Below are 8396 nucleotides of genomic sequence, written 5' to 3'. Positions count from 1 at the left end.
GAGGGCGCCGCCGCGGCCGGCGGACCCGGCGCGCGGGAAGCAGGGTGGGCAGCGCGGCTCCGCGGCCCGGGAGGGTCCCCTCGTGGCAAGTTCGCGAGGGCAGGAGGCCTAGAGGAGGATTCGCTCTTCTTACAGCCATGTAGGCGTTCTTGTCGAATGTTCCTAATAATGTTGCCTCTGCCCCTCTTTTTGGAAAAAAGCGCGTTTATTTACATTTTAAGGAATTAAGTATTAGTAGCTACACTGTGTGAAACTTACTGAGGCTCCGCTGCTCTGACAGGTGTTCCTCCCCCTCTCCTCTCAAGTTGGGAGGAATTTATGGATACGAGACAGTGGGAACCTTAAATTAGAACCCCCTCCCCCATGCAGTTTTGCATGTAAAAATAGTGATGCTTTAGTGTGGCATTTATTGTAAGTTTATATTTAGTCGGCGATATAGTAGAAATGTATGCATATAAAGTAGATGTGTTTGAACTAATACTTGCCGTGCTCTTAGGAAGCTAAATCAATGTTGTCCATTGATGTAACTTCATAATGTGTATTCCTTACTCTCAAAGCAGAAACCAAGTAATTGTTTGATGTGGATAAAACATTTAACTACAGTCTTTCATTTTAAATTTGCGAAAATAAGGGTACTCTCAGAGAGTGCTGCTGTGAAGATTAAATAAAGAGTTCATGTAGTTTGATACCTAGATGAAAGGTGCATTCAAGAATGTGGAATAATTAAAAAGGTAGGGACTTTGGGACCTATTGTGAATTGTGTGACAAGATATGTGAGCCTTGAGGCCTGGAATCCATCTGTTCAGGTGAAAAAAAGGGAAGACAGGTAGAGATTTCCGAAAGTGAACTTTGGAAACAAGTCAACTTAGAGGTCTTTCCTAGCATTCTGTCTTCCAGTACCCACTGGACCCCATTTTAATACTATAGAAGAAAATCAATAACTTTTTTCTCTTTATGCTTTGGAAAAATTGCAAGAGGGCACTTTTAAGGTGATGCTATTGGCCGACTTTGTAGGAGTTATCAGTTTCATTACAGGTGTAAGAGAACCCCTGCCTTTGCAGAGATAATTTGATAAACTTGAGGAGTCAGGGGAAGGTATGGGTAGCAATTCCTTGGTTATTTGTACTTTTCAAAGTGTTAAGTGCTTGTGCACTTAACAGACTTACTTTTAACTCTCTTCAGAGACTTATATTGATACAAGAAGGCATTTCTTTTAGGTTTTTCTTCCCCCCTGGAGAGTGTCTCCCTGTGCTGCCTGGGCTGACTTTTAGCTCTAGGGCTCAAGCTATCCTCCTGCCTCAGTTTTAGTAGCTGTACTATGGGCATGCACCCCAGTTGAGGAAGGCATTTTTGAAGAGCATGAGATATGTCATATTAAACGTATTTGAATGTTTCTTTAAAAATTTTCATATTATTGTGTTTAATCCTTTCAAGAACCCTATAGAGTGGGTTGAATTACAGGCACCTATACATGAGGACACTAAATTTGCTGCATAGAATGCTATTACAGAAGTTATTGAAATTTGTGTTTCTCTTTTTGATCATTATCTTCTAATAATAAAGTATGTTTACCATTTTTTGAGGCTATATTGTTTGCCAAGAGATTTATACAGTAATGCATCATTTAGTGAGATTTATACTGAGAAACTTGTTAGGTGATTTTATTGTTCACATATCATACTATACTTATATAAAGCTACATAAAAGGCTAGAAGACTAGTATCACTTTCCACTGTAATTTTCCACACTTTTGTATATCAGTGACTGAAACTTTATGTGATGTGTTACCACATATACATATGTGTTTACTTAAATAATTTTAGGAAATAATAATCCTGGTTTTGTCGCTTACACCTCTATTCTAAATTAAACTTTGCAGAATGATTATGGAGATTAAATGATACTTTACATATGTAAAACACTTAACACAGTATCTGTAATGGATTCAATACTATTGGTAATTGTGTTTTCCTTATTAAATGAGGCTCAGAGAGATTAAATAACTTCGTCAAGTGGAGAAGGTGACAGAATTCTTTGTCCTAATTGGCCTCAAAGGGTGTGTACTCTTTTATGTACATTGATGCCTTTTGGAAACTTTCTTAGTGGTCCATAATATAGTGGTCATTTCTTCTATAATCTCTTTGTCCTCTTTGCATATTTGCTTCTTAATCTCTGTAAGAATAGCATTTAGCTCTTCTGCCTTGAGGAGCCCTTCCTTTGTGTTCAGACATGCAGTCAGATATATGCTGCGGATGTTCAAGACTATGACCAGGAGCTCTTGACATTTAAGTTTTTTTTTTTTTGTGTGTGTGTGTGTCTGTGTGTGTGTAGGACTACTATTTCATTATGCTATCTAGTTTTTTACTACATACTACCAAATTTTCCATTAAAAAATCTGTGGATTCATGATTTTCTTCCCTTTTTCATTTCCAGGATTACTCCATTCCAGGGTATTGTGATGCTTAACCCTTGAATTGAAGCAGTGCCTTCTAACTGGTTATATTAATCCAGTGGTTTTCAAAAATAGTTTAAAAGAAAAAACAAAACAAAACAAAACAAGACAGCATACGGTCTTTAGTTGGTGTAGAGGAAGGGTCATAGGACCTGGTTGTCAGTCTTTTGTTCCTTTTTCCCTTTGTTGTCCTACAAAACCTATAGAACATGATTTGCTTTACTTTATCCTGTATGTGGCTTCTGATTTTATTTTGCTAACACATCACTTAAATGATGTTACTGTTTTTTTTTTGGGGGGGCAGGAAATTAGAAATGTACTTTTCTACTTAGTATTGGAGGCATCCCTTACTTATCTCAGTCTTAAGCCAAAGCCTTCTATTAGTGTTCTTAAGGTGCATCTATTTCGATGTTCTTTATTTAGGTTGTAGCCTATGGGTGCTCCTAACTTTGCCTTTGTTCATACTTTTCCTTTAGAAAAATTTGTGTTGCTTTTTAATTGTAACCTGTTTTACTTTTCTTCAAGGCCTGTTTCGTAGTAAAGTATCTTTTTATTTTTGGAGACAGGGTCTCACAATGTAGTTTAGGCTGGCCTTGAAGTCATTAAGCAGCCCAGGCTGCCCTTAATCTCTTGACAATCCTGCCTCAGCTTCCTGAGTGCTGGCATTATAGTTGGCTGCCATCATGCCCAGATTTTTGAGTACAGCATTTTTTTTGGGGGGGAAGGGGCAGGGTCTTGCTGTGTAGTTCAGATTGGCCTTGAACTCACTGTGTAGCGTAGGCTGGCCTTAAACTTGCAGTGATCTTCCTGCCTTAGCCTCCCAGGTGTTGGAATCTTATAATTCCATAAGTGCAGCACTACACTGGCTAAGTACCATACTTTCAGCCTGAAATGTTTCTTTGTATTTCTAGGATGATACTCATTTGATTATATACTATCTTTCTATTTTTTGTTTTATAAAATTAGTTATACAAAAGATAATGAGGACTAATTTAATAAATAATATGTGAATCATCAACCAATGTTAAGAGAAATATATTACCAAAACACTGAAACCTCCCGTGTGTATATCTTCTCATTCCCCAAAGAGTGATGATCAGTGTGTTGAATTGGGTATTTGTAGATCCCATTCATATGTCTATATTTTTAACAAGTTTATTTATACGTATATATCCATATCACACATGTAGTGTTAAGCTTAGCTTTGTTACTGACATTAAAATTTGGTTCTTTGAGTATCATTTTCTCAAAGTTGGCAATTCCAGTGTGCAGCTTAGTTTAAGAGTCACACTTTAGAGTTTGAGATAATCTCTTGTATTTATTGATTTGTTTTCTTTAACGTGGGCTGTGTGAACAGGGAATAAATGTGGTCATCCCTGTCACTTGAGGTACCTTACTGTATCCCCATGTGTGGTGCCTTAGAGTTCCTTGACAGATTTGCCACAAAAGTCTTCACAACTATAACACAAGGTTGGAGGATGTGTAGTTTTATGCAGTACTTGTCAAAGAGGACTGAATGTGATTGCATAAGGGAAAAATATTTTACCAGACAGGTCTTCTTCCCCAACTAGATTCCAAGGTTAGTAGTTACTTAAAATTTTCTGATCAAGGTATAAATAAAATTGGTTTGGAGCAAAACAAATACTTGATGGATAATAACTGAGCAAGTTATTTAACCATACTCTCAAGTCACATAAGTAGAGATTTTGGATTTAAGTCTTAGTTAGATTCTGTGGCAGTTAAATAATACGAAAGGGTAGCTTGGAGGAAGTAAACTTGAAGATTGAAGAAAAAATGGGTTTCAAAATACATTCACACAAGTGAAAAATGAAAGTAAGGAAACAATTATGATAGCAAATGTTGCTATGAATTGATGGATTATCACTTGGAAGATAGGTTATTATAGTTGAAAAAGCAAAGGTTCAAGGATGGGGGTACTGGAAGGTACAGTAGCAAGTATTCATGTATTCCTTTACATGAAGAGCTCCTCTAAGCCCAGAGCATATATACCCAAGGCCAAGAATCAGAAATGCAGATAGATGGCAAAACTCTTTTAGCTCTCATGAGCTGAGTTAATTGGAAGCACTCAGAACTCTTAAACAACAAATGACCTAGATAGCAGCCTTAGGGAGGAGGGCCCAGGGGAAGTTTCCTATTTTATTTTTGTGGTGCTGGGGATTGAATCCAGGGCCTCACACTTGCTAAACATGTGCCTTAGTAACTAGCTACACCTATAGCCTAGAAATTTTCCATTTTAGAGGTAGGGGAACAATGTCCAAGAGGAAAAGAGCCCAGCAAATAGAAATACTATATTCCTTTGAGTTAACAGCCTGCTACTTTCCTTCAGGTTTTCATGATTAATTTAGGATGGCGTGAACTCCATTAGAGTTGGTGTAAGCTCTGTTGGTGATAACAGTTGATGTTGACTCTGTCTTCTTGGAGAGATTGTGACAGTGAAATCTGTTGCAGTTTGAGGTGAATAGACTTGTGATCACGTTAAGAAAACAGAGAAACTAGTCCATAGGTGACTTTCAGCTATCCATTTTCTTTGAAGGGGAAAATGTTGAATGTATAAGCACTGAAGATTTGTTGGAAATATAAAGGAAAAAGTAAGTCTACCTGTCTATCACAAGTGGGGTTAGAATTTGCTTTTCTAAGTACTCTTAAGTGTTTATTTCACAGTGTTTTAATAGTAAAAGGGTTAGATTGAACCCTTTGTGTTTGAATTGTAAGGAAAAAATGAGTACTTAGAATTTATGGAGAATTTCAATTTTCCGGTTTCAGAGAACTCTGAGTTGCACTCGAGGCACTGTCATTCAGACTATCATATATTAGATTTCAAATAATACTTTTCTTTTTTGATGTTGCTTCTGAGAATCAGTATATGAATAAAATAAAAGTTTTGTAAAATATAGCATGTACTCTGATTTTTTTCTATATTCTATTTTATTTACTTTTAATAAAAATTATGATCATGATCCTACAAGTTATTTTTATGACTCATTAATGGGCAGTGATCTGGGGTTTGAAAAATGATGTATCTTTTAGTGAAGTCAGGAAACATTTATTTTTGTTTTCGTCCTCATAACTTAGTAGAGGTGATGGCATTGCTAAAGGACTCCAGAGTCATATTAATGTAATAACTTACATGCTCAATTAAGACTAGAAAGGGAAGAAGTGGAGATAGAAGAAACTAGTATTTAAAAACTACTGTATCTCTATCTCTGTCTCTGTCTCTGTCTCTGTCTCTACCTCTACCTCTACCTCTACCTCTACCTCTACCTCTACCTCTACCTCTACCTCTACCTCTACCTCTACCTCTACCTCTATCTCTATCTCTATCTCTATCTCCCTATCTATATCTCCCAATTAAAGAATGGGAAAATGAAAAGGATTATCTGTGATTCCTGTAAGTTTACAGAGGAAATGTACTGTGAAAGTTGTGAGACAAGGCCCATCTGCCTTCTCGTGTATATAGACTGACCCTGTGTGTTGGAAACATCCACTGTAATTATAATGACCTCATTTCTGACTCCTTCCTAGCTCCACCCTGTCTGGTCTTTACAGTTTTTTTTTTTTTTTTAGGGAAAAAGCTGATCCGTCTTATAGAAACTGATGCCATCTAATAAAAACTTTTTAGCTTAGCCCTCAGCTTGTTTTTTGTTGTGATTTTATTTGAATTGTCTCATGTATGTTAGAACTATTCTAATTTCAAGAAGCTGTTAGCTCTTAGAATGAGGATTTTGTGTTTAAAATATTTTACTAAGGGCCAGTCAGATAGCTCAGCGGACTCAGGGACAGGGTTTTTTTTAAATTTATTTTTATTTTTTATTTTTTATTTTTTTGATTCATCAGCTAACACAGAAGAGATAATTTAGTGTACACACTTTACACTCAGCCAAAAGCAAGAACAGAAGTAGTCCAGAATGCTGCAGGTCCGGGGCAAAAAACCCCAGGAGACTGCTTAGTTGGAACAAGGTGCACCTCTCTTTGAGGTGGTCTTGGCGATCAGACGGCAGTGAAGTTCCAATCCATTGAGACATTCTAGACAGCATGCAGTCCAAAACTTGCCCCAGCGCTGCCAGCCTGCAGCATCCTCTATTTCTGCTCCTCTGGCCTCTGTGGGTGTACAAGCTAGTTTACTTGGACCTCTGTCTCATCTTTCTTCTATGCTTTAGTCTGTACATTTGCTTCTTCTTCCACTTGGCTCTCATGGCGCAGAGGTTTCTAGAAAGATGGTGTTAAAGTTGAGAATTCCTCCTCTTCTTCTTTTTCTTTTGCGGTACCAGGGATTTGTGGACCTCAAGACCTTGTGCTTGCCAGGCAAGCACTTATTTTACTGAGCTATCTACCCAGCCCCTCTTTTTTAAAAATTAAAAAACATATTTCTTATAGGGTCTCAGTACACAGTTTGGACTTCTAGTGATCCTCCTGTCTCAGCCTCCCCCAGCACTGGAATTATAGATGTGTGCCACCATGTCTGATTTTAGTGGCCAGCACAGCATGCAGTACAGAGAACTGAACCTGGAGGGACAGGGTTTTGATCCCACAGGTGCTAGCCCCGTACCCGTGTTGCGCTGAGAGAGCGATTGAGATTGGGCGAAGTGGAACGTGCCTGTAATCCGAGTGCTTGAGAGGCTGAAAACAGGAGAATCACTGAGTCTGATCTGTGTAGTGAGACCCTGTTCTAAGTACATAAAATATAAATAAAATATTTTGCTATTATCTTTTATTTTGCTGTTTATAATTTGCGAGCTGAATCTTTCTCACATGGCAAGAGGATCAAGAGATGGAGGGAGGGAAAAGGGAGGAAAAAATTAAACTGTGTTATGTATAGATACCAACTCCACATAAGGAGTGCCAACATGTACTGCAAATATGTACTAATAAAAATTTCTAAAAGATGTTTTACTATAATTTAATATATAGTCTCAAGTTGAATAAATGAAAGTAGCAAATATGTAAAAATGCATATATGAATATTTAAAGAAAGCAAGTTTATTTTTATGTGCTATGATACAAAAATTCAGATTACCCTGTATTTCTAAAAGCACATCAAAAGATATGATTAATTTTTAGGATTTTTGGTTTTCTGAAATCATAGGACCTGGAGTCCTGTAATTAGAAAGGAATGGAAGCTAACCTTCCTTTTTAATTTACATGAACTTTTATATATTTGAGGAAAGCATAAACTGAAGATGACAGGCAGCTAATTTCCTTGATTTTCTCTGTAGCCACATAGTCTATCTGTTGGGTTGCTCATTCTGTTTATTTTGAAAACTAGCTTATTTATTTACTTATTTTCAAAACTAGCATTTATAGTAATCACTGTTCATGGTAGAAATTGACTGTCAGCGTTGGGCTTGTTGGCTTGCTCATTCATACATTCAATAATTTTAATTTACTGCCTTCCAAATTTAGATGCTTAATGTATTGGTAAGTGAAACAGATGGAATTATTGTCCTCATTGAACATACAGTCTAGTTGGAGCTTGAGCTGTGATAGAAATAGTATGTATTGATAGGAGAAAAATGGTGGAACATGCCTAATAAGGAAGTTGGAGCATTTTCTGAGAAGATATTTAAGGTGCAATATGATGCTGAGAAATTACCCATGTGAGTAGCTGGAGAAAAGTATCCTGAGCAGGGGGAGAAATCCGGAGAAGGCCTTAGGGGGGAAGAATTTAGCATGCAGAAAGAATTGAAATGAAGCCTTTGTGGCTGAGTTGTACAGTGAGATAAAATAGCTAGAGATAATGTCAGAAAGATGAACAGAGATTCAATGCTAGGCAATAGAAAAGAATTTGGATCTACAGTGGCATGGGCTGTCATTAAAGATTTGTAAACAGAGTTTTAAAAAGGTCTTTCTGGTTTGTGTTGGGTAGAGTAGATTGTAGAGGGTTAAGAATAAAAAAGGAAACAGGAGGCTATTGCAGAATTTGTTG

The 8396-nt window shown here is 37.2% G+C and overlaps 1 protein-coding gene across 3 annotated transcripts in view; it reads left to right on the top strand.

The window, feature by feature from the left end:
- Positions 1-8396, top strand: part of Stk3 (serine/threonine kinase 3) — a 369078-nt gene that overhangs the window by 448 nt on the left and 360234 nt on the right. The gene's annotated exons all lie outside the window — the stretch shown is intronic.

This window comes from Octodon degus, unplaced genomic scaffold, assembly GCF_000260255.1.
Source record: "Octodon degus isolate 3935 unplaced genomic scaffold, OctDeg1.0 scaffold00118, whole genome shotgun sequence".
Taxonomy (NCBI): Eukaryota; Metazoa; Chordata; class Mammalia; order Rodentia; family Octodontidae; genus Octodon; species Octodon degus.
The sequence above is the reverse complement of the archived record's forward strand: the minus strand, read 5'-3'. Positions and strand labels throughout refer to the sequence as shown.